Raw genomic sequence first — 25,765 nt, forward strand, 5'->3', positions numbered from 1 at the left:
GTGATTGGTGCAGCAGGCGCCAGGTTTTATTGTCTGAGAACGGTATTCCCTCAATACTGCGATGCTAAGGCAGCGGAAACTCGGAACACCTTTGCTCCTCGGCAGCGTACGCGGGCAAGCGCGGACATATCTGGGTACACTGGTACACTAAAGAGCAGGTTGATAGGTCAGGGCGCCAAAGGTGGCGGGGAGAAGGCAGGAAAATGGGGCGGGGGGGGGGGAAGTATATCAGACATGATCTAATTGCGGAGTGTACTCGATGGGCCAAATGGCCACCACTCATTATATTCTTCCCCATTAAAAGCTTACTAACTTACTTATTCATTTATGTTTTAACAAGATAAACACTCTTCATAACAAAAGAGATACAAGAATAAACCTTTCCATTCTTTACGTTGATAGTCAACGCTTTCAGCCCTGTCTATTACAATCATACGCACTGTTGACTCTCAAGTAGTCCTCTGGGGTGGTAACTATTGTGGGGCTTTCTCACGTTATCCCGGCCCCTCCCTCTCCGGTAGCCCAAGGTTCCTGCACCGTGCTTCTTACTCCCGAGCTCATTGATTCGACAATCGTGTTGAGAAGCCTATCACGTTCTCTAATGCGTTGCAATTACTTTCAGGGCGCTTAATACAGTCTGACACATTTGACTTCGCCTGAGTCTTCCTTCTTCTGGAGATGGGGGGATGACCTGCCGGGGAAGCCACTTTAAGAGCCCCACGCCGATGCTGACTCGCAGTTCCGCAAGGAACCGGACCCTCGACTCCGGCAGTTGAGGTGCGGCCGCCGGGTGGGTCGCAGCCCGTAACCTGGTCCGGTTTGCAGCGATCGGATCGCGGCCACTCGGGATCTCTGCCTCCGGCCGGCCGCTAATCTTCGGCAGGAAGAGGCGAACGGAGTGGACCGAATCGGCAGATGTTTGGCGGGCGACCTCATCCTCTCCGTGCGGTAAGCCTGTTGCACCTGGACTTCACCGAGTCCCGTCTCACCGGTCACCACTGATGGCTCCGGGCGAAGCCTGCCGTGTCGTGGTCCAAAATCCCGAGCCCCGTTTTCACTCGGGTTTACTGTCATCTCCAGCCGAAGCAAAACGGAGATTAACACGAGTATCAACGCAATTTTAAACAACAATCTCGTTGTCGCTGTTACTGTATATGTCTTTGAAATAGTCTGTACCGTATCACCTTTTGCAGAATTTCGTGGAAAGAATTGTAAATGCAGATAGTTACGTAAAATAGTGTTTCTTTAATGACCAGCTCGGGGAAGAAGCCTTAGCCTGTGTGGTGACCATCTTCCTCATTTCCAATAACTCTTCAACGCATATTTAAATAGATTGCGTGACTTTTGTCCCCCCATTTTAGACAGCTAGGTCAACACCACTGGAAAGGGTGTGTTGGAATGAGCTAATGTCACATGGATTAACGCGTTCAGCGCTGTCGATCGGTAGTTGTAATTGTTGGCTATTGATCGGCGCGGGTGTGCTCTCCGCAGCGTTTTCCAGTCACCCGGGGTGATTGTGCTTTTCTGCCCGAGGATATTTCATCTCTGGACCGAGATACTGCGTTCGACCCAATGCTCTCAGCGTATTCCCGGTATCCGCGATCAGTCACTCTCCCGGGTCCTCTGCTTACCTACCCAGCGGCAGACTAAACCCGAGGAGAGGGGAAGAGGGAGGGAGGGATGGGGGAAAGGGAGAGGGAGAGAAGAAAAAGAGGAGAGAGAGAAGGGAGAGAGGATAAAGAGAGAGGAGAGATTTTGTTGTTCTTATTCCTGCTCGAGTGTGGAGTACACAGTGCTGGGTATTCACAGTAAGTCCATGCCTAACACAGAGATTCACTCTCAAGTGCTGGAGGAGCTGAGCAGGTCAGGCTGGAGGGGAAAAAATCAGTTGGAGTTTCGGGCCGAGAGGTTTCCTGATGCTGGGCCTTGGCCGGACATGTCATTTGTTTACCCTCCTCCCCCCCCCAGGTGTTGCCTGGCCCGCTGAGTTCCTCCCGCGTTTTGTGTGTGTTATAGTGTTAGACAGATCCTGGGCAGGTTTTACAACTACAAAGGACAACGGAATGGTAAAGCAATGGCCAGGCCATTCGGCCCGAATATTGTGCTGATCTTGATGCCAGTTTATACTTACTGTCCTCCATATCCCTCCATTTTCTTCATTTTCACGTGTTCGTCTAAAAACCTCTTAAACTCACCAAACTGCCTGCTTCCACTACTCCCCTGGTGACCCGTTCCCGGCACCAACCAACCTCTGGAGAAAAACACCTGCCCCCCTCCTCCAACCTGAAAAAGCACCTTCTCTGGTGACACAAAAAACACTGGGGAACTCAGCAGGTCAGGCAGCATCTCTGAAGAGAGATACACAGTCATTTCAGACTGAGACTCTTCATCCGGACTCTACTTGACCCAAAACATTGAAACCTTATTTTTACCCTCAGGAAGAGATTCTGACTGTCTACCCTATTTATGTCTCTCATAATTGAGACTAGAACTAGAGGTCATGGGTTAAAGGGGAAAGGTGAAATGTTTAAGGGGGATTTCTTCACTCAGTGGGTGGTGAGCATGTGGAATGAGCTGCCAGCAGAAGTGCTTGTTGCAGGTGCGATTTACAAACTTAAGTGAAGTTTAGATAAGTACGTGGATGGGATGGGGTAAGGAGGGCTGTGGCCTGGGTGCAGGCTGATGGACTGGGCAGATTTATAGTACAGCATGGACTAGATGGGCTGCAGGGCCTGTTTCTGAGCTGTAGTGTTCTATGACTGTAATTTCAAAATCCTCTATCAGGTCTCTCTTCAGCCTCCAGTTTTCAGATGTTGGATTGGAAAGGACATTGATTATGTATAACTCTGAAGCAAGGCTACATTCTGTTCAGGACTGTGGTGTGCCAGGTGAAAGCTCCAGGTTTCCAAAAGGCCATAAAACATTGGAGCAGAATTAGTCCATGTGGCCCATCGAGTCTGCTCCACCATTGGCTAATTTATTATCCCTCTCAACCCCATTCTCCTGCCTCCTCCCTGTAACCTTTAGCACCCTTACTAATGAAGGCCTTTGACAAGGTGCCACACAAGGGTGTTTACCGAGTGAAGAGCCCATGGTATTACAGGAAAGTTACTAACGTGGTTAGAGCATTGGCTGATTAGTAGGAGGCAGCGAGTGGGAATAAAAGGAAATTTGTCCGGTTAGCTGCCAGTGACTAGTGGTGTTCTGCAAGGGTTGGTGTTGGGACCGCTTTTTTAATGCTGGCTATCAATGATTTAGATGATGAAATAGATGGTTTTGTTGCCAAGTTTGCAGATAATACGCAGATTGGTGGAGCGGCAGGTAGTGTTGAAGAAACAGGTGGGATGCAGAAAGACATTAAGAGAAAGGGCAAGAAAGTGGCAAATGAAATACAAGGTTGGAAAATGCACTTTGGTAGCAGAAATAAATGTACAAACTATTTTCTAAAAGGGGAAAAAATCCAAATATCTGAGATGCAGAGGGACTAGGGAGTCCTTGTGCAGAACACTCCAAAGGTTAACTTGCAGGTTGAGTCGGTGGTGAGGAAGGCAAATGCAATGTTAGTATTCATTTCAAGAGGTCTAAAATACAAGAGCAGGGATGTGATGCTGAGGCTTTATGAGGTACTGGTGAGGCCTCACCTTGAGTACTGTGAATAGTTTTGGGCTCTTCATCAAAGAAAATATGTGCGGCATTGAAGAGGGTCCAGAGGCGCTTCATAAGGATGATTCCAGGAATGAAAGGGTTATCTTAAAGGAACATCTGATGGCTCTGTGTCTGTACTCTCTGGAATTTAGAAGGATGAAGGGGGATCTCATTGAAACCTTTTGAATGTTAAAAGGCCTAGACAGAGTAGATGTGGAAAGGATGTTACCTGTGGTTGGGGAGTCTAGGGCAAGAGGGCACAGCCTCAGGATAGAGGGGCACCTATTTAAAACAGAGATGTGGAGAAATTTCTTTAGTCAGAGGGTGGTGAATTTGTGGAATTTTTTACCACAGGCAGCTGTGGAGTCCAGGTCGAAGGCAGAGATTAACAGGTTCTTGATTGGATAGGACACCCAAGGTTATGGGGAAAAACTAGGAAATGGGGTTGAGCAGAAGAAAAAAAGTATCAGTCACGATTGAATAGTGGAGCAGACTCAATGGGCCAAATGGCCTAATTCTGCTTCTGTGTCTTATGGTCTTATGGAATCTGTCAACCTCCATTTTACAAACGTTTGTAAATATATCCAATGGCTTGGCAACGAATTCCACAGAATCACCATCCTCTGGCTAATGAAATTCCTCCTCCAACCTGTCCTAAATGGACATCCCTCTATTCTGAGGCTGTGCCCTCTGGTCCTAGAGTCTCCCACAATTGGAAACATCCTCTGCATGTCCAGTTTATCTAGGCTTTTCAATATTGGATAGGCTTCACTGAGATCCTGTACTCCCCCTAATTTTTCTAAACTCCAGTGAGTACAGGCCCAGAGCCATCAAACGATCCTCATATGTTAACCCTTTCATTCCCAGAATCATTCTCATGATTTTCCTCTGGACCTTCTCCAATGCCAACACTTAAGAGACTCTTAGATAAGCATGTGGATTATAGAAAAATGGATGGTTATGTGCGAGGAAAGGGTTAGATTGATATTAGAGAAGCTTGAAAGATCAACACAATATCATTGGCCAAAGGGTCTGCAGTGTTCCATGTTCAGCTTTTACTAACACTGTTACACAACTATTGAACTATTGATAGCCAGCTCCCAGCTCCTGGACCTGGAAATGAAAATGACTAAACACACTGGAAATCTGACATAAAAACAACATACTGGAGACACTCAGCAGGGGAAGACCTGAATGATTAGCTTCTGTTTTCCCTCCCCACAGACGCTGACTGACACTGACGTGCTTCTACCATTTTCTGTTTTTATTTCAGTTTCTGGGTTTTGTCATTTTTCCCTGTTAATTGTTATCAGTATTGGTTTATTATTATCATACGTATGCCAAGATACAGGGAAAAGCTTGTCTTACATACAGGTCAGATCATTACCCGGTGCAGAATAAATTAACAGTTACAGAAAAATTGTAGTGGAGGTGGACAATAAAGTGGAAGATTATAACTAGGTAGATTGTGAGGCCAAGAGTACATCTTATTGAATGAGAGATCTGTTCAAGAGTCTGATAGCAGTGAGGTTGAAGCTGTCCTTGAGCCTGGTGCTATGTGCTTTCTTGCTTTTGTATCTTTAACAAAAGATACAAAGAGAGAGAGGAAAGGGAGAAGAGAGAATGTCTGGGGTGGATGAAGTCTTTAATAACTCCCTGTCTCTCCCTCCCACTCCCCAAACTTTCCTGGGGATGTGCCCTTGACAAAGGGGTAAGGGTTCTGTGGACCCAAGGGGACTGAATATTTTGCGACAACTTGCTCCTGTCAAGATCAGGAATGCTAGAGTGAGTCTTGGCAGTGAGATATCGTTACTCCCTGTCTCGTTGCCTGGGAGTCGAAGCCGTTCCCACCACTGTCCTGGTGGAGATCAACTAACTGAGTGCAGCACTGGGACTGCATTTGGAGCCATCTCAGCCAGTGTGACTTCCTGCTGGCAGAAGAAACTTGCGATAATGAATCGGTATGTAGGACAGAGATTGGGAGTCTGGCTGAGGGGTGCAACAACAATCTCTCACTCAATGTCAGCTGATTATCGACCACAGGAGGAGGAAACTGTAGGTCTGTTAGCCAGTCCGCGTTAGGGAACTGAAAATGGAAAGGGTCAGTAACTTTACATTCTTTGGCACTATCGTATCAGAGGATCTGTACTAGGACCCCTCCAAGAGGGTCACAACCTTGTTGTGATTTGGAGGCTTGCTTGCCTCAATGACCTGGAGAAGTATGCTGGCTGGAGTCAGGGTTTTGTGTTTTGGCTCTCGCTAAGGTCATCCATGACAAAGAGTAGAGGCCAGACTAAAAGGGGTTCACTGGTCAGGGGGTCAGCTCAGGGCTAACAACTCTGACTGTTATGGAAACAGCAATGAAGAAAACTGACAGGAAGCCACTGACGTGATGAAGGAAGCCTTGAGCGCCACCAGGCATGGAGGACCTTCATTGCTGCCCTAAACCCCAGTGGCGTATGGGCAGTAAGGAGGTAAGACCTAGGACCAGTACATTAGTGTTAGCACAAAGAAGCATCTCTACTTACTTAGATTTACACAGATTTGTCATGTCACCAAAAAAAATGACAAACTTCCATAGAGCTGTAATGGAGAGTTTCCCATCTGGTTGCATCATGGCCTGGCATGGAAACATTAATGCCCAGGAATGGAAAAGACTACAGGAAGGTGGATACAGCCCTATCCATCCCATTCAAAGCCCTCCCAACCACTGAGTGCATTTACATTGAGCGCTGCTGCAAGAAAGCAATGTCCATCATTAAGGACCCTTACCAGCTAGGCAATGCCCTCTTCTCGCTACTGTCACTGGGCAGGAGCTACAGGAGCCTTAGGTCCCACACACCAGATTCAGGAACAGTAATTATCCTACAACCAGCGTGGGTAAGTTACCACAACACCGAACTGGTTCCACAACCCACAGGCCCACTTTCAACGACTCTTTACAACTCAAGTTCTTGGTATTCTTTAATTTGGACAGTTTGTCTTGCACGTTGGTGGTTGTCAGTCATTGTTCATGTATAGATTTTTGTATTTTTTGTTCCCAGTAAATGCTTGGAAGAAAATGAATCTGAAGGTTCAAGATTGTTTATTGTCATGCACCAGTACACGAGTGTAAAGAACAAGATGATTGTTACTCCGGATCCAGTGCAGCATAAAGAACACGATGAATATAAATACACAATGTTAGCTTACATACATCGACTGTACAGACATTGATGCTAGTGCAGAAGTATCATGCACGAGTACCTGACAGCAAGTGTCGGTCGTATATGGTAACCTGTATGGACTTTGATAATAAATTTAATTCAGACTTTGAGACTTGCTGAGATTCACGGATGGCCCTCGACATGCTGTCTTCATAGTTCAGTTCTTCAAAGATAATGACTCCTTGATCGTGTCCTTACTAAAAATCTTCTTTCTTTGTTTAATGGATTACTCACCAACTACCAAAACAGGAAGCCTGGCAAGTTTCTTTTTCTAGTCAAGGTGTAATTATAATGACAGCCCAGCCCAGGCTGGATTGGCTCAGGTTTTAAACTAGGAGTTTCCAAAAATAAGACTTAATACTGTAGTTACTCGCTCAGCAACTCTGCGTTTGTTTCATTTCCTTACAGGAAGTATCCAAAACCTATTAAAAGTCCTGCATGTACTGTTGTGTTTCACGTTGGTGTCACATACACCCAGTGTGTCCAATCACATTTAGTGTAATACACATTTTGATAAGTTTTTGATTAGAGTCACAGAGCACAGAAACAGGCCCTTTGGCCCATCTTGTCCATGCTGACAAAGACACCCCCGCCCAGCTAATCCCATTTGCCAGTATGGCTTCCAAAACTTGCCAGTCTTTCAAAGGTTGTTACTGTACAGGTGATGGGGTGGAGATTAAGGTCACACGAAGCCATGGGAGCAGGTGGTGGATGAGTTATTTGGGTTCTTTCGGATTTCTTGTTTTGCGGTTGTCTGTAAGCAGATAAATCTCAAGGTTGTATAATTTATACATTCCTTGAGAATAAATGCACTTCGATTTGAACTTTGAATGTTTCCAGACCTCGAACAACATAATTGGCTTGAACGTAGAGGAGCAATGGACTCGGCCATTTGACCCTCATAGCTAATCATAGAGCGTGGAATATTACTGGCCTTTGGCTCACGGTGATGTGCTGACCTGTTACTGGGGTGCCACTGTAGCATAGTCATTAGTGTGATGCTATTACAACATGGGGCATCGGAGTTCAGAGTTCAATTCCAATACTTCTAGAAGAAGTTTGTCTGGCCTTCTCATGAGCACGTGGATTTCCTCCGGGTGCTCCGGTATCCTCCCACGGCCCAAAGGTGTACTGGTTAGAACTTTTATTGGTCATGTCCTCTGATTAGGCTAGTGTCAAAAAGGTAGGTTCCAAGTTAAGTTCCATTGGTTTGGATGGGCCATTTCTGTACTGTATCTCCAAACATGAAAGCATGAAAAACTAAAAAAATTTAAAAAACTTAAATGTCAGCAGTTCAAAAGTATTCATCCTCCTTTGCTCAGTATTTAGTTGAACCTCCTCTTGCAGCTATTACAGCCAGTAGTCTTTTTGGATAAGTCTCTATTAGCTTTGCTCAATATGATGGAGCAAGATTTGCCCATTCCTCCTTGCAAAATTGCTCAAACTTCCTCTCACAGTGTTAACTAGCTTATGCGCAGTATTAGATTTATGCCACATGTGTAGTACCACTTAAAAAAACATATCCTTGCCTGTATCTTTGCAAAGTATCACTTAGAAAATACTGTAAAGATGTTGGATGTTTTTGAGGCAGAGGTTGATAGGTTCTTGATTGGACATGGCATCAAAGGTTACGGGGAGAAGGTCGCGAACGAGAGTTGAGGTGGAGATTTAAAAAAAATAGAATCAGCCATGATTGAATGGTGGTGCAGACTCGATGGGCCAAATGGCCTCATACTGCTCCTATGTCTTATGGTCTTATGGTATTACGTGGAAGAAGGTCTTGTGGTCAGACTTTTAGGCCTCAACACTAAGCAGTACATGTGACAAATCTTCACTACACATCAGCCAGTAACACCATCCCTCCTGTAAAGGATGGTGGAGGTACAGTAGTATCATGCTATGAGGATGCTTTTCAGCAACAAGGACTGGAAGTCCAGTCAGGATTGATGGGAAGATGAATGCTGCTAAATACAGAGAAATCCCGAATAAAACTTGTTGGCCTTTGCCAAGAAGCCTAAACTGGGAGGGAAGTTAGTCTTTCAGCAGGGCAATGACCCAGTGCACACTGCCAGACCAACCATGGAGTGGCTTCAAATGAAGAAATTTGATTTTCTTGAGTGGCCTAGTCAGCATCCTGACCTTTGCTTCGATGCTCATTTAACTGGCCCAGGAGTGAGGTTGGATCGCTCTGGGCACCAAAAGAAGTTGGGGCCAGGATGAAACAGTTCCGATGTTCGTTCAACTGGCCCAGGACTGAAGCTGCATCACTTTTGACACCGAGCTGATTTAAAGAGCTTGAGTTCGGCCTTGGGTTGGGCAACGGAATCTGGGCCCGGAGAAATTTTCTGGGTAGCATGGTCGAGGCCCAGTGCCCGGGTCCTAGCATGAGGTACAATGTGCTGTTTAGACCATTTAAACACAGGCCCAGATTGGAGGCGAGAGCTGATTTTGCTCATTATGATATTGACCCCTCTCTCTGGGGCATGGAGCCTTTCGCTGATGAATTGTGGGGTCAATTTAAATGCCGGCACAGATAGACTTAAAAGACAGGGTGTCAGTGAGGATGAGAGCAGATATCGCTTGTTCTCAGTGATGGTCACTCCTCTCTCCATGGTGCTGGGGCTATGAAGACTGTTCTGGCTGCTGTGATCCGTACCCACTAATATGATGAACTGATAAGTGAGGCTTTGGGCCTACTCTGGGCTGCTTCAGGGTTCGGATCTGAGGACTCAATTTTGGTTCGGAATGCTGCTGTTTGCTTCATTTGTATCTTTTTTCTTTTTCTTGCACATCAAGTTTTGGTCTTTTATTTTTTTACTCGCTTTTCTTAATTGTGTTCTTTCAGGTTTCTTGCTTTGTGGCTACTTGTGAGCAAGCAAATCTGAAGGTTGTATAATTTATACATTTTCTGATAATAAATGAATACTAAATCAAACATCTCTGGAAAGACCTCGAGATTGCGGTCCACTGCCGCTCCCTAACTAACCAGGCACATCTTGAGAAATTTCGCAAGGAGGTACGGGATAATACTGGTCCATCATAATGTGCAAAGTTAATAGAGACTTATCCAAAATGTCTACCGGCTGTAATAGCTGCAAGAGAAGGTTCAATTAAATATTGAGCAAAGGGGGCTGAATACTTTTGAACTGTTGACAATACAGTTTTTGAAGTTTTTGTTTTTCATGTTTTAAAATTTTCTGTTTTGGGGCTCTACTGTGAAAAAAAGAAGCATGTGATTCATAAATAAAAATTCTCAGTTAAATTGATCAAAAACCCTTGTTGTAATACTCAGTTAAATAAAGGGTTGGGGCTGAATACTTTTACTAGGCACTGTAAGCAAAAAATAAAGTACCTATTCTAAGATCGATCTGACCCTCCCCTCCTGAATAGCTTTCCATTTTTCTATTATCCATGTGCCTATCTCAGAGTTTCTTAAATTCCCCTAATATATCTGCCTCTAACACCACACTTGGCAGGGTGTTCCAACCACCTGCCACTCTCTGTGTAAAAAAAAATTACCTCTGATGTCCTACCCTAAACTTCCCTCCAATCACCGTATAAATTATTCCCATTTCCGCCTGGGGAGAAGGTGTTGGCTATCTACTCGAACTATGCCACTTATCATGTTCAAAATTCAAAGTTCAAAGTGTATTTATTATCAAAGTATATATACGTCACCGTATACAACCCTGAGGTTCATTTTCTTGCAGGCGTTCACAATAAATAGAAAGAAACACGATGGAATCAATGAGAAACTGCATATGATGGATAGACATGCAAACCCAAATAAAGAAAATAACCATAATTATTCAGAATCATTCAATGTAGTCAAAGATCGTCCTCATGTGTTTATGAAAGGTAATCATGTTTGACAAATTTGCTAGAGTTCTTTTGAGGATGTGACTGGCTGAGTTGATAGAGAACATTTTGTAATTTGTGTCTGGATTTTCAGAAGGCATTTGACAAGATGACATACGTTTAGAATCAGGTTTAGTGTCACTGGTGTGTGTTGTGAAATGTGTTGTTTTCCAGCAGCTGTACATTGCAATACATAATAATAAAACGCCATAAATTACGATAAGTACAGTATCTATAAAAATAAATTAAATAAGTAATTCAGAATGAGAGGGAAAAATGCGGAGGTAATGTATGTGGGTTTGTTGTCCATTCAGAGATCTGGTGGTGGAGGGGAAGAACTGAGTGTGTGTCTTCACCTCCTCTCTGCGGGTAACAATGCTGCACGAGGTAAGAGCTCATGGAATTGGGGAAGTGTTATGATGGTTGTACTGTGCGGTTATGTTCTTCATGTGACTACCCCAACTTCCTTCTAATTATTTTAATTATTATCGAATAGCATATTACAAGAATTTTTATTTCACTGGAAAGTTCTTGATTAGATCAGGACCAGGACTGCCAGACTGGGTAACAGTTTCTTCCCTCAGGCTGTGAGACTAATGACACCCTGCCACCACCGAGGTCTCGTCACTCAGAGAGCGAGCTGTTTACTGTTTACCTGTGCTGTGCACTTCATACATTTTGAATGATATTCTAATAACTTATTTGTGCTAATTCTTCATTGTATGTGTTGTGTTTCATGGTCCGGAGGAATGTTATTTCATTTGGTTGTATAAATGTACAGCCAGGTGACAATAAACTTGAACTTGCTTGAGGTGACTTGATTTATAAGTATGTGCATATTACATATAATGAAGCTGGATACAATGACAACATATCACTGTGATGGGATGGCTGTCCTTTAATGCTACATACCGTGTTGTTCACAGAGACGTGAATTGAATGTTTAAACTTGTATTGACAAAAGCTTATTGCTGACGGTGCAGCAGAGCTAAATATATCCCTGATAAAAAATACATAGGTTTTCTATTTCCAGTTGCTGATCCATCTTACCCACATCCAAGCTCAGATATTATACGACAATCTCATTCATTCTCATCTACGGTCAAGCTGCAGCAATTTCAGTTCAGAGCGATGAAGCTATGGACCTGCCCATGCCTACATCGGGCAGGGATGTTGTAATTTCTACACAGAAGTTCCATTTCCTTGTGCAATGCAAGTAACAGTTAGCGTGACACTTTCAAGCGTTAGCGCATTTACAAAGTGACCTGCCGCAGGAAAGCAGGATCCATCATCGAGGACCCCCGCCACCCAGGCCAGGCTCTCTTCTCACTGCTCCCATCAGGAAGGAGGTACAGGAGCCTTTGGTCCCACACCCCGAGATTCAGGAATAGTTATTACCCTTCAACTATCAAGTTCCCGATCCAGCGTGGATATCTTTATTTACCTGTTTATTTTTATTTAGAGACACGGCACGGAGCAGGCCCTTCCAGCCCAATGAGCCACACCGTCCAATAACCCAAGTATTTAGCACTAGCCTAATCACAGAACAATTTACAATGACCAATCAACCTACTAACTGGTATGTCTTCGTACTGTGGGAGGAATCCAGACCCCCCGGAGGAAGCCCGTGTGCTCAAAGGAAGGATGGACAAACTTCGTACCACACTGAACTCCGAACTCCATTGTCCTGAGCTGTAGTAGCATTGCACTGACCAGTACATTGCTGTGGCACCCCATCAAGGGCCGCTATCATCCAGGCCAGGCTCTCTTCTCACTGCTCCCATCAGGAAGGAGGTACAGGAGCCTTGTGTCCAACACCACCAGGTTCAGAAACAGTTAATACCTTTCAACCATCAGGCTCCTGAAGCAGCGTGGATAGCTTCACTCATTATTTATTTATCATTGTTTCAATTTCTATTTGCACAGTGTTTGTCTAATTTGTCATTGATTCTGTTGTATTGCTCTCTTCTACTGTGAATGCCTGCAAATAAATGAATCTCAGTAGATTTGGTGACACGGATGACTTTTTGCCTTTTTTTTAAAGAGCACCAGTTGTAAGATTGGGATTCAATCCTCACTGCTGTCTGTGGTGGCACGGTTGTGTAGCTTCACAGCGCCAACGATCGCCGATTGGGGTTCGATTCCCGCCACTGACTGTATGTTCTCTCCATGACCGCATGGGTTCTGCTTGGGTGGTCCGGCTGCCAAAGCTGTACAAGTTAGGGTTAGTGAGTTGTGGGCATTCTATGCTGGCACCGGAGGCATGGTGACAATCGTGCCAGAATATCCTCGACACGAGTGGTGGATTTTACTGTGTGTTTCGAGGTACCTGTGACAAATAAAGCTACTTTTTCTCTTCTGAATCTCAATTAACAATATGCTTAGTAAATCAGGTGTTAATGTGATGTGCAGTTTACACACATGCTACTGGTACATAGGCCTCCGCCAACAGCTCACCAGAGCTCTCCAGTCCTTCAAGTTGTCCTCAGCTGTAGCCCGTTGAAGATCCCTCCTCTCCCAGGAACGAGGTGTCTGGAGCTTCTGGTGGCATTTCTGTAGCTTTGGGGTTTTACAGGATGAGGTTTCTGGCCTCAAGTCCAACCCCTCTCCTTTCACAGCCCGGCTTGGGACATTCATGGTGAAGTTGAGATTAGAATAAAACAATAGATATATTGATGAAAACCTCAAGCTAAGTCCATTGTAAAACTTCAATATTTGTAGAACGAATGTTAATTTCTGATGAAGGATCTCAGCCTGAAACATGTTTCATTCATGTCCATAGATGCTCCATGAGACCAAAAGACATAGGAGCAGAATTAGGCCATTCAGCCCATTCCTTCATGGCGAAGCTCGTATCACTCTCAACCGTTCTAATCAAGAACCTATCAAACTCTGCTTTAAGTTAATCCATTGACTTGGCCTCCAGAGCTGACTGCTGCTGAGACCCTCCAGCATCTTCACGTGTTTCTGTCAATTTCTCTAAACCTTTCTGTTCATTGTTCTAGAACCTTAAAATAATGCAGCATTAGATGTTGTTTGACCCATTGACCACGTGTCAACTCATTGAAAATAATATCCAATTAAGAACTATTTTTCATGTACAGCTGTTTTTAAAAAAGGCTTGCTTTGGGAAGTATAAATGTCAAGTGTATCACAAGTCCTTTTGTTACCTAGCAACCATGACATGCTTAGCTCCATTCTCTTCTGCTAACTTTTAAAAACTTCTATACCGCAGTAGTAATGAAGTCAATTATTGTAGTAAATTGTTGAAACAAGTGGAAGATTTAGACAGGGAGAGTTTATGGATTATTGCATTAAGGATTGGTTGCATCAAAGTTCAAAGCGATGTTTATTATCAGAGTACATAGATATCACCACATACAACCCTGAGATTCTGCGGGCATAGTTAGCAAATCTATAGAGCAGTAACTGTAAACGGCATCTGTAAACTATTATCATCAGGAACTGTAAACTGTAAACAAACTGTGCAAATAGCTGGTCTAAGACCAGAAAGACCAACAAAAAATAGTGGACACAGCCCAGTCCATCACAGGAAAAGCCCTCGCCAACGTAAAGTGCATCCTGAAGGAGCACTGACACAAGAAAGCAGCATCCATTGTCAAGAACTCCCACCATTCAGGCCACACTCTCTTCTCACCATTGCCATTGGAAAGGAGGTACAAGAGCCTCAGGTCCCATACAGCCAGGTTCAGGGACAGTTATTACCCTCCATCCTTAGGCTCCTGTACCAGTGTGGATGACTTCACTGCAGCACTGAACACAACCCCCCAGACTCACTGCACAACTCACGCGCTCGGTATTACTTGTTATTATTATTATTACACTTTTCTTTTTGTATCTTCTCAATTTATCTGTGGGTTTGCATTGATTCTATTGTACTTCTTTGTTCCACTGTGATTACCTGCAAGAAAGTGAATCCCAAGGTAGTGACTTTTAGAGATATAACCTTGGACAGGCCCGTTCCAGCCCTTCAAGCCAGGCTGCCCAGGAACCCCCTATTTAATCCTAGCCTAATCACAGGACAGTTTACTGTGGCCCATTACCTACTAACTGGTACATCACTGGAATGTGGGAGGAAACTAGAGCAGTTGGAGGTCAAATGAACTCCATAAGGATTGTTCCAGAAATAAACTCTGAACTTCAACACCCTGAGCTGTAATAGTGTCACGCTAACCACTACACCACCATGCTGCCCTATATGTATATAATGGCTGGTGACCAGTGGCATGCCTCGGGGATCTGTTCTGCGACCCTTACTCTTTGTGGTTTTTATAAATGACCTGGATGAAGAAGTGGAGGGATGGGTTAATAAATTTGCTGATGACACAAAGGTTGGAGGTGTTGTGGATAGTGTGGAGGGCTGTCAGAGGTTACAGCGGGACATTGATAGGATGCAAAACTGGGCTGAGAAGAGGCAGATGGAGTTCAACCCAGATATGTGTGAAGTGGTTCATTTTGGTAGGTCAAATATGATGGCAGAATATAATATTAATGGTAAGACTCTTGGCAGTGTGGAGGATCAGAGGGATCTTGAGGTCCGAGTCCATAGGACACTCAAAGCTGCTGCACAGGTTGACTCCCAAGGTTAAGAAGGCATACGGTGCATTGTCCTTCATCAACTATGGGATTGAGTTCAAGAGCTGAGAGGTAATGTTGCAGCTATATAGGACCCTGGTCAGACCCCACTTGGAGTACTGTGCTCAGTTCTGGTCGCCTCACTACAGGAAGGGTGTGGAAACTATAGAAAGGGTGCAGAGGAGATTTACAAGGATGTTGCCTGGATTGGGGAGCATGTCTTATGAGAATAGGTTGAGTGAACTCGGCCTTTTCTCCTTGGAGCAACGGAGGATGAGAGGTGACCTGATAGAGGTGTATAAGATGATGAGAGGTATTGTTCGTGTAGATAGTCAGAGGCTTTTTTCCCAGGGCTGAAATGGCTAGCACAAGAGGGCATAGTTTTAAGCTGCTTGGAAGTAGGTACAGAGGAGATGTCAGGAGTAAGTTTTTTACGCAGAGAGTGGTGAGTGTGTGGAGTGAGCTGCTGGCGGCAGTGGTGGAGGTGGAAACGATAGGATCTTTTAAGTGACTCCTGGATGGAGTTTAGGAAAATAGAGGGCTCCGGGTGAGCCTAGGTAGTTCTAAGGTAAGGACACATTCAGCACAGCTTTGTGGGCCGAAGGGCCTGTATTGTACTGTAGGTTTTCTGTGTTTCTTGTTTGCCAAAGTAGAATGTGCTGGTTGCTCAGTGTAATTAGGTAGTAACCCAACAGCATAAAACACTTACAATAATGCAGTATTTCTTGGCTAAAGGAGATACAATTACAGTCAAATTCCTCTGGGTTTCCCTAGCAACAAAATGGATGCTAACCTTACAAGAAGATAGGAGTTCTACTTAATGGGAAGAAAAGATCCAATCTTCTTGGCTCAATATTTCGCTGTGCCCCTTCCTTCACTGGCTTTTCTGTTGTAATTAGCAACTACATTCCTTATAAAATTACTGATGGAAAGTCCATCAACATAGAAGTTCGGAGAGACTCAGAGAGAGGAGGGCGCGTGGTACTGTAGTGGTTATTAAGACACTATCACAGCTCAGAGCATTTTGAAGTTTGGAGTTCAATTTCAGTGCCACCTGTAAGGAGTTTGTATGTTCTCCGCATGACTGCGTGGGTTTCCTCCCACATTCCAAAACGTACTGGTTAGTAGGTTAATTGGTCATTGTAAATTGTCCTGTGAATAGGCTAGGGTTAAATAGGTTGGTTGTCAGTCTGTTGGGCTGGAAGGGCCAATTCCACACTGTATCTCTAAATATATAAATAAACTTTATCTAATGCAGAAGGTGGCAAATGTGTTTCAAGTAAAGCTAACGATTGGGCCTTTTCCCATCGTCTCACTTCAGCCCTTTTCCCTCACCCACTCACCTTCCCCCTCACCTTTCCCCACTTCCTTATTCCGGTTCCTGACCCCTTCCTTTCCAGTCCTGTAAAAAGGGTTTTGGCAGAAACATCAACTGTTTATCCATTTCCATCGATGCGACCCGACCTGCTGAGTTCCTCCAGCATTTTGTGTGTGTGTGTGTGCAGGTCTCTCGGTGTTTACCATTAGGCCTTGTTGCATTTTCTGAGTGGCGGTCGGGGCTATTGAAGAATATCCAAGGAGGCAGCTGCTTGAATGTGAATATAAGAAAGGCATCTGATGTAATAAAGCTGTTAGAAGTGCCCCTGACTAGAATGTATTTCATATTCATCTTATTTAGAGATACAGCACAGTAACAGGCCATTCCGGCTCAATGAGCCAGTGCCGCCCAGTTACATCCATGTAACCAATTAACCTACTAAACTGTACGTCTGTGGAATGCGGTAGTCAGCAGGAGGAAACCCATGTGGTCAAGTTGCTCATAGACAGCAGTAGGAATTGAATTCAGGTTACTGCCGTTGTAACAGTGTTATACTAACTGCGGCCCAGAAATATTGTATTCTTAAGTGTAAAGCGTTTCTCCATTATTACTATTTGCCCTACCTTATGATTCTCTTTCTTCTTAGAAGCAACTGAGGATGTTCTAATCTCGGACTGCCTCCGAACAACATACAGAGTGTATTAAAATGTTGAGGGCATGCAACAACAATTTGTATTTGTTAAGTGACTTGAACATACCAAGAGTATCTGTGCAGATGTGCATTCAAACAAAAAAAAATGATGTTGAAACACTGAAGGAAAAAGTAAGGCAGATGACAGATTATTTGTCAAAAATGTAAGGTTCCGAGTCAGCTTGTTGGTAGATGGCAAGATGGACAGGTCTAGAGAAGTAGTTCTTGGATTTGCTTGGTGCTGAAGAGATAGCAGAGCAGAGTGATCAGATTTAAGAAACAACAAAAGGCCAAAGTGAGAGAAATGCAGGCATTTCGAAGAAGTTGCTTCAAAAGGAAGTTGGGAAGAGTGTGGACCAGAATGAGTGTATGGAATGATCTTGGTTAGGATGCATGTACTCATTTCATTTGATTTACAACTATTAGCATCTCCTCAGAGTCAGAATTGGGTTTATTATCACTGACATACGTTATGAAATGTGTTCTTTTGTAGCAGCATGACGTAAAAATTACTGAAAGTTACATAAAATAAATTAATAGTGCAAAAGATGAATGTAGAGGTAGACTTTATCAGTTCATGGACCATTCAGAAATCTGATGTTAGAGGGGAAGAAACTGTTCTAAATCATTGATTGTGGGTCTTCAGGCTTTGGTACCTTCTCCTCGATGGTCGTAATGAGAAGAGTGCACATCCCAGATGCTGAGAGACCTGTTGCTCTCAGGTAGAAGGTACAAGAGCCTCTGAACCCGTACCAGAGCAGTTACTACCCATCAACCACCAAGCTCTTGAACAAAAGGGGGTAACTACACTCACTCACCCACCATTGAGATGTTCCCACAACCAATGATCTCACTTTAAGGACTCTTTATCTCATTATCTCATGTTCTCGTTATTTATTGCTATTTATAGATATTTGCATTTGCACAATTTGTTGTCTTCGGCGCTCTGGTTGATCTTTCATAGTTACAATTCCATAAAATTTCTGAGTGTTCCTGCAGGAAAATGAATCTCAGGGTTGTATATGGTGACATACGTGTAGTACTTTGATAATAAAATTTACTTTGAACTTTGGATGTGACCTTCTCGAGGCACAGCCTCTTGACAATGTCCTCGATGGTGGGGAGGGTGTACTTGTGATGGAGTTTGCAACCCTCTGCAGTCTCTGGCAACCCTGTGCATTGGGGCCACCATACCAGACTGGGATGCAACTGGTTAGAATGCTCTGCACCATACATTGTAAAAATCTTGTGAGAGTTAATATAGTACAAAACCAATCCTTAGCATTTAAATCTAAAACCATTTTGAAAACATCCAAATACTTTCTAACAATTTAATCTAAATGAACCAGTTTTTCTATCAGCCCTTTGTAATTATTGTCTGTACTTGAATTTCTACTGTAGTTGTTGGGTAAATTTGGCATCTCCCTGCTCCCACATCAGACCTTGAGAGCTCAGTGCAAAAACACATTCAGAAAATGAGAGATATGTTATTGGCCTTGAATTATGAGTTTCCACATTCAGAAAAAAGTGAGGTCATTAACTTGGGTGTGGGGTAATGTTTTCTGCTGCCTGAGTATATTTAAAACACAAGGTAATACACTTAATTGGTAAGGGTGTGAAAGGTTACAGGGAGAAGGCAGTTGAGTGGGGTTGAGAGGGAAGATAAATCAGCCTAACTTGAATGGAAGAGCAGAATAGATGGGCTGAATAGGCTTTCATGTCTCCTTGATTTATTTAGAGAGAGGGTGTGGAACCGTCCCTTCTGGCCATCAAGCCGCAGCCCCCAGCGACTCACCTGTTTAACCCTAGCTTAATCACAGGACAAGTTACAAAGACCAGACTCACCTGTTTAACCCTAGCTTAATCACAGGACAAGTTACAAAGACCAGACTCACCTGTTTAACCCTAGCTTAATCACAGGACAAGTTACAAAGACCAATGAACCTACTAACCCATACATCTTTGGGCTTGAGGTAGCACCTGGTGGAAACCCAAGCGGTCAAGGGGAGGAACGTACAAACTTCTTACAGATGATGTCAGAATTGCTCAGAACTGACGCCCTGAGCTGTAACAGAATTGTGCTAACTGCCATGCTACTGTGGTGGCCTTATGGTCTTAAGAATACCAATCTTCCTGTACAAAATTACTCCAAATATTGACCCCCCCCCCCCCGATATACAATGCTCGTTTACCGTGGAAATTTTCCTTGCTTGCTTCCCCACAGCAATGTAAGAGCCTCCTTAGTGCGCGCCTAATTGATGATGGACTCCCGGTCCTCCTCTACTTTCATGGGCTTTCATGCATGAGGATTACCATCTGGTTGGCAGGAATGCCAAGTGTGTGCGGGAGGTGATGCATATACTCTCAGTGGCCACTTTATTAGGTACACCTGTACACCTGCTCATTAATGCAAATATCTCAACAGCCAATCATGTGGCAGCAGCTCAATGCATAAAAGCATGCAGACATGGTCAAGAGGTTCAGTTGTTGTTCAGATCAAATATCAGAATGAGGGAGAAATGTGATTGAAGTGACTTTGACAGTGGAATGATTGTTGGCGCCAGACAGGGTGGTTTGAGTATCTCAGAAACTGCTGATCTCCTGGGATTTTCACACACAACAGTCTCTAGAGTTTACAGAGAACAGAGTGGAAAAACTAAGAAAAAAAAATCCACTGAGCAGCAGTTCTGTGGGCGAAAATGCCCTGTCAATAAGAGAGGTCAGAGGAGAATGGCCGGACTGGTTCAAACACACAGGAAGGTGAGAGCCATGCATTACAACAGTGGTGTGTAGAAGAGCACCTCAGAACATACAACACTTTGAATGTTGAGGTGGATGGACTACAGCAGCAGAAGACCATGGACATACACTCAGTGGCCACTTTGTTAGGTACAACAGCAGAAGACCATACTGGGTTCCAAGGCAAATCTAATAAAGTGGCCACGGAGTGTATATCACAACCAAGAGTGTTCATGATCCTTCCGGGTGTTCTCATCCATAATCTCAAACATTGCACAAGCTAGCAGCTATTAAAAATGAGAACCCAAGGGGTCAGAATCAGTTTTCTTATGACGGCCTAATAAGTCGTGGAACTTGTTGATTTGCAGCAGTTGAACAGATCAACGGCATAAAAATTATGTAAATTGCAAAAGAGATAAATAGCCCATGGGAAAGGAATAATGGATTTTGAGGAGACTTTGCATGTTAAAAGTTCAAAACAAATTCAATTATCAAAGTACATATGCGCCACCTGAGGTTCACTTTCTTGTGATTATTCACAGCAGAACAAAGAAACACAACAGAATCAATGAAAACCTGCACAGAAAGACCCATATGCAAACACAAACTGTGCAAATACAAAAGAAATATTAATTATAAATAAGAAAATACGTAGTACTAAGAATATGTGTTATGTGTAGAACAGTACAGCATAGGAACAGGTCTTTCAGCGCACAGTGTTGTGCCAAGCCAGTTAAATTAGTAATCAAATGGCCAACTAAGCTAATCCCCTCTGCTGACACAAAGTCCATATCCTTCCATTTTCCTCACATTCATGTGCCTACATAAACTTCTCTTAAAAGTCTCTAATGTTTCTGTCTCAGGCTTTGTAGTCCAGGCACCCATTAATCTCTGTGTAAAAAAAACCTTGCCTCTCATATCTCCTTTGAAATTACTCCCTCTCACCTTAAATGCATGCCCTCTGCTATTAGACATTTCACCCTAAATGTGTAGGGTCCTTGAAAGTGAATATATAGGTCGTGGAGTCAGTCAAGAGTTGTGGTGAGTGAAGTTATTCACACTGGTTCAAGAGTCTGATGGTTGAGGGGTAATAACTATTACTGAAACACAAGATACACTGCAGATGCTGGGGTCAAAGCAACATGCACAACATGGTGGAGGAACTCAGCAGGTCGGGCAGCATCCATGGAAACGAGCAGTCAACGTTTCGGGCCGAGACTCTTCGTCAGGACTAGTGGGGTTCCTCAGGGACCGCTGCTTTTCACTTTGTTAGTCACTGGTTTAGAATATGCCTACAACTTACTAACCCTCACAACACGCTGGAGGAACTCAGCAGGTTGGGCAGCATCCATGGAAACGAGCAGTCAACATTTCGGTCCTGACAAAGGGTCTCGGCCCAAAACATTGGCTGCTCGTTTCCACGGATGCTGCCCGACCCGCTGAGTTGTGCGTATTCCTGAAACTGCTGCTGTGGGTCCTGAGGCTCCTGTACCTCCTTCCTGATGGCAGCAGTGAGATGGGAGCATGTCCTGGATGGTGGGCGTCCCTGATGATGGACGCTGCTTTCTTGTGGCAGCGTTCCTTGTAGATGTGCTCAGTGGTGGGTGGGGTTTAACAGCCGCACCTACAATTTGTTTTTATTTACTGTAAGAATCAACCCCGTTGCTGGCGGTGTAGATCAAACAGAGGACAGGGGAACAACACACACAAAATGCTGGAGGAACTCAGCAGGCCAGGCAGCATCTAGGAAAAAAGTACTGCTGAAAGGTCTCGGTCTGAAATGTGGAATGTACCTTATTGCATAGTTGCTGCCTGGCCTGCTGAGTTCTGCCAGCATTTTGTGTGCGTTGTTCGGATTTCCAGCATTTGCAGATTTTCTCTTGTTAGAAGCCAGGGGATTGAAGGATTGCGTATTTCTTTCTCCAACAACTATTAATGAACTCTTTTTATTTTTAGCTTCCTGGTCACCGTGACTCAAATAAATTCCTCATAAGTTCCAGTTTGAACGAGTTTTTGCATCAGCTGCCTGGGGTGAGATTATAAGAAATAAGAGCAAAGCGAGGCCATTCGGCCCATCAAGTCGTGGATTTTTTTTTTATCCATCTCAATCCCATTCTCCTTCCATCTCCCTGAAACCTTTGATACCCTTTCTAATCAAGAATCTATCAAACTCTACTTTAAAAATACCCAATGTCTTGGCTTCCAGGGCTGTCTGCGGCAATGAATTCCACAGATTCACCACTCTCTGGCTAAAGAAATTCCTCATCATCTCTGTTCTAAAGGAATGCCCTTGAATCCTCTGGTCCTAGACTCCCCCACATTGGAAACACCCTCACTACGTCTGCACTATCTAGGTCTTTCAATATTCGACAGGTTTCAATGAGACCACCACCCCCCCCCCCCCCCCATTCTTCTAAAATCCAGTGAGTACAGGCCCAGAGCCATCAAATGCTGGGCATTAGTTCAGTAATTTTTAGAAAGTCTGTCACACATATATTCTTTATGTCTGCAGTTTCTATTTCTGACCATTTTTTATAGATTGGGAGGCATAGCAGACATCACCTTCCATATTGGATGCAAAATTTAGGATTCACTACAGAGACGCTGTCTGGGAGTTGCTGGAAACCGTTCAAGTAGGAACAAAGGTGAAGCATTAGCGAGTTGAGAGTGGAGAAATGTCTTGGTGCTCCGATTCTTGGGGCCAATATGTTACAAAAAATGACTGTATGTTGAAAATCAGGTCGAAAGCTGCCCTAACAACAACCTCTCACCCAATGTCAGCAAAAGCAAAGAGTTAATTATTGACTACATGAGTAAGAAGCTGGAGGTCCAGGAGCCAGTCCACATTAGGGAATTCCTTGGTATTACCACGTCAGAGAATCTATCCTGGAGCTAACATGTATGTGTCATCACAAAGAAAGCATGACAGCGTCTCTACTTTCTTAGAAGTTCGCATCATTTCAGCATGTCACTTTAAACGTTGACAAACATGCACAGTGGAGATGATCCTGACCAATGTCTAGGAATAGAAAAGTCTACAGAAAATGGCGGACTCAGCCCAGTCTAGCACAGGAAAATCCCTCTCCACCTCTAAGTACGTTTACAAGGAGCAGCCCCACAAGAAAGCAGCATCAAGGACCCTGATTTACCAAGAACCTATCAACCTTCATTTTAAATATACTCAGTGGCTTGGCTTCCACAGCTATCCATGGCAATGAATTCCAGGCCATGCTCTCCTCCCACTACCACCATTGAGCAGGAGTCTTCAGGAGCCTTAAATCCCATACCACTAAGTTTGGAAACAGTTAGTATCCCTCAACCATCAGGCTCCTGAACCAGTGTGGATAACTCAGCACTGTGCTGACTCCCCAACCTACAGATTCACTTTCATAGTCTCAGTGTTATGGCCTTGCTGTTTATTTATTATTTATTATATTTATTTTGCATTATCTCTCCTTGGGCTTCTGGCCAGGTCCAGGTATCAATTTTAACCAATGTTTCAATGACAAACTCCGTTATCTTCATCAGGGGCAATACCTGGGCATGTCCAGTGTGGTGGTAAATATACTTAACCCCTGTCGTCTATCCCACCTGATTGGTTAGTCTTCAACCAATCAGGTTTCCGTTCTCTTACCTCGTTTAAAATTATATTCCAGTTCTTACTTAGAGTGAGACCTTTGTCTTTGTTGAAATTCTTATTCTCTGGTCTTATTTCAATGACTTCCGTCACCAGGCAGAATTACTTTGAATTTAACTCTCTTTTTCTGGATGATAGAATCATAGAACACTACAGCACGGTACAGGCCCTTCAACCCTCCATGTTGTGCTGACCCATATAATCCTTAAAAAAAATTGATATTCCCTCCCTTTCCATGGGCAAAACAATGATTTGCACCACTTAATAAACCCAAGAGATTCTGCAGATGCAGGAAACCCTAATGAATCTCAAGGTAGTATAAGGTGGCCAATAGACCAGAATACACAGGAGTAGAGTTGGGCCATTTGACCCTTTGAGTCTGCTCCACCATTCCATCTCAACCCTATTCTCCTGCATCCCCCACAACCTTTGATGTCCTGACTAATCAAGAATCCGTAAACTTCCATTTTAAATATTCTCCATTACTTGGCCTCCAGAGCTGTCCTTGCCAAAGAATTCCAAAGATTCACCACCCTCTTGTTGAAGAAACTTCTCCTCATCACTGTCCTAAAGGGATATCTTTCTACTCTGATGCCGTGCCCTCTGGCTGTAGACTCGGGAAACATCCTCTCGACATCCGCTCTATCTAGGCCTTTCAATATTTGATAGGTTTCAACGGAATCCTCCCTCGTTCTTCTAAACTCCAGCACGTACAGGCCCAGAGCCATCAGACCTAAACCCAAATCTGATTCTGGTCATCAGGGAATGTAACAGTCATCAGCATTTGGGGATGGAACCTGCGTTTCAGAAGAGCCAAGTCAGTGGAATCACCTGTGATTATAGGATGGTTTCTTTGCCATCATGGGAGTGGGGAGGGGGGTTTGGTGGGGGTCAGGTCCCAACAGAAGAACAGAATGCACCAGAGTTACAGATATAGGCAGCAGCTGCATACACAGCTGGAGGACAGACACTGGCTGTAACCACAACAGGACAACAAATAGTGTCCGTAGCCACCCAAGGAGCAAATTTAGCAGTGGCAGCTGCCCCAGAGGACAGATTGCTATTTATTCTAATGAAGTAGAGAAGCATTAAAAATGGGAAACTGACCAAGGCAGTGAATTAGCTCTTGAGTGGAGCTCCGAAAGACATTAGTGCTCAACATCCAAGTTCCTGGAAAAATAAAATTAAAACGCTGTGTCCAAGAAACTGCTCAGGATTTAGTCTTCCGCAGGCAAGGATTATTTGGCAGCTTTCCAGGCAGACTTGTGCAACTTTCTGCATTAGCTTGAATATGCTTTGTAATTGTATTGTACTAGAATTGTATTTTATTCCTTGTCACCAACAATCAGTCATCTGAGCAATCATCAATTTTGAAGGAGCTAATGGTTTCCCAGTATTAACTTTGAGAAAGGTGAGTGAGGTGATTTTTAATTTTATTTGAGCTGATCTTTTGAATTTATGTGGTTTTGTTATTATCAGTATTGCTTCCAATTGACATCTAACATGCAATACCGCTTTTAATATTAACAGGATATTTCCTGCAGAATTAGTTAGTTAGTATTCTTCTCCGCTCCTTGCTGTTGCTTTTGCATTTTGCCTGTTTTTTTTACGAGGCCGAGTTGCTAGCTCAACGCTCAACCCAGCACAGATGGAAAGCGTGTAAGGAACCGGCGGGATTCGAACCGGGGACTACTCACCTTGAAGTCCAGTGCCGATGCCACTACACCACTGACCGGCTGATTTTCTGCAGAGAGTGGGGGAAATATAAGATACACTTCATTATTTTGGATCTTTTTGCAATCCAAACGCGACCTGTGAATTAAGAGTTCTTCGAAAGTCAAGAATGAGGCATAAAATTTGTTGATCACTTTTCAATTTTAATTGTCATTCATGTATATCCATGAATACAGCTAAACGAAATAACGCTCCTCTGGAGCCAAGGTACAAAACACAGTACCAACAGTCACACGCAGCGCAAGACACATATAGAATATATAAGGCAGCAGTAAAGCCAGTAGAAACAAATGATATACTACAGATATATGTATATTGAAGACTGGAGGGCAGTGCCGATG

At 43.8% G+C, this 25,765-nt stretch overlaps 1 protein-coding gene across 1 annotated transcript in view; it reads left to right on the forward strand.

Moving 5' to 3' along the window:
- The first annotated feature begins 831 nt into the window (after positions 1-831).
- lrrc3b (leucine rich repeat containing 3B) overlaps positions 832-25,765 on the forward strand; it is a 54,801-nt gene continuing 29,867 nt past the window's right edge. Inside the window, exon 1 of the mRNA XM_059945762.1 lies at positions 832-948. The gene's annotated coding sequence lies outside the window, so the exon portion shown is untranslated. The remainder of the gene's footprint in view (positions 949-25,765) is intronic.

Source organism: Hypanus sabinus, chromosome 20 (assembly GCF_030144855.1).
Source record: "Hypanus sabinus isolate sHypSab1 chromosome 20, sHypSab1.hap1, whole genome shotgun sequence".
In the NCBI taxonomy this organism is placed as follows: Eukaryota; Metazoa; Chordata; class Chondrichthyes; order Myliobatiformes; family Dasyatidae; genus Hypanus; species Hypanus sabinus.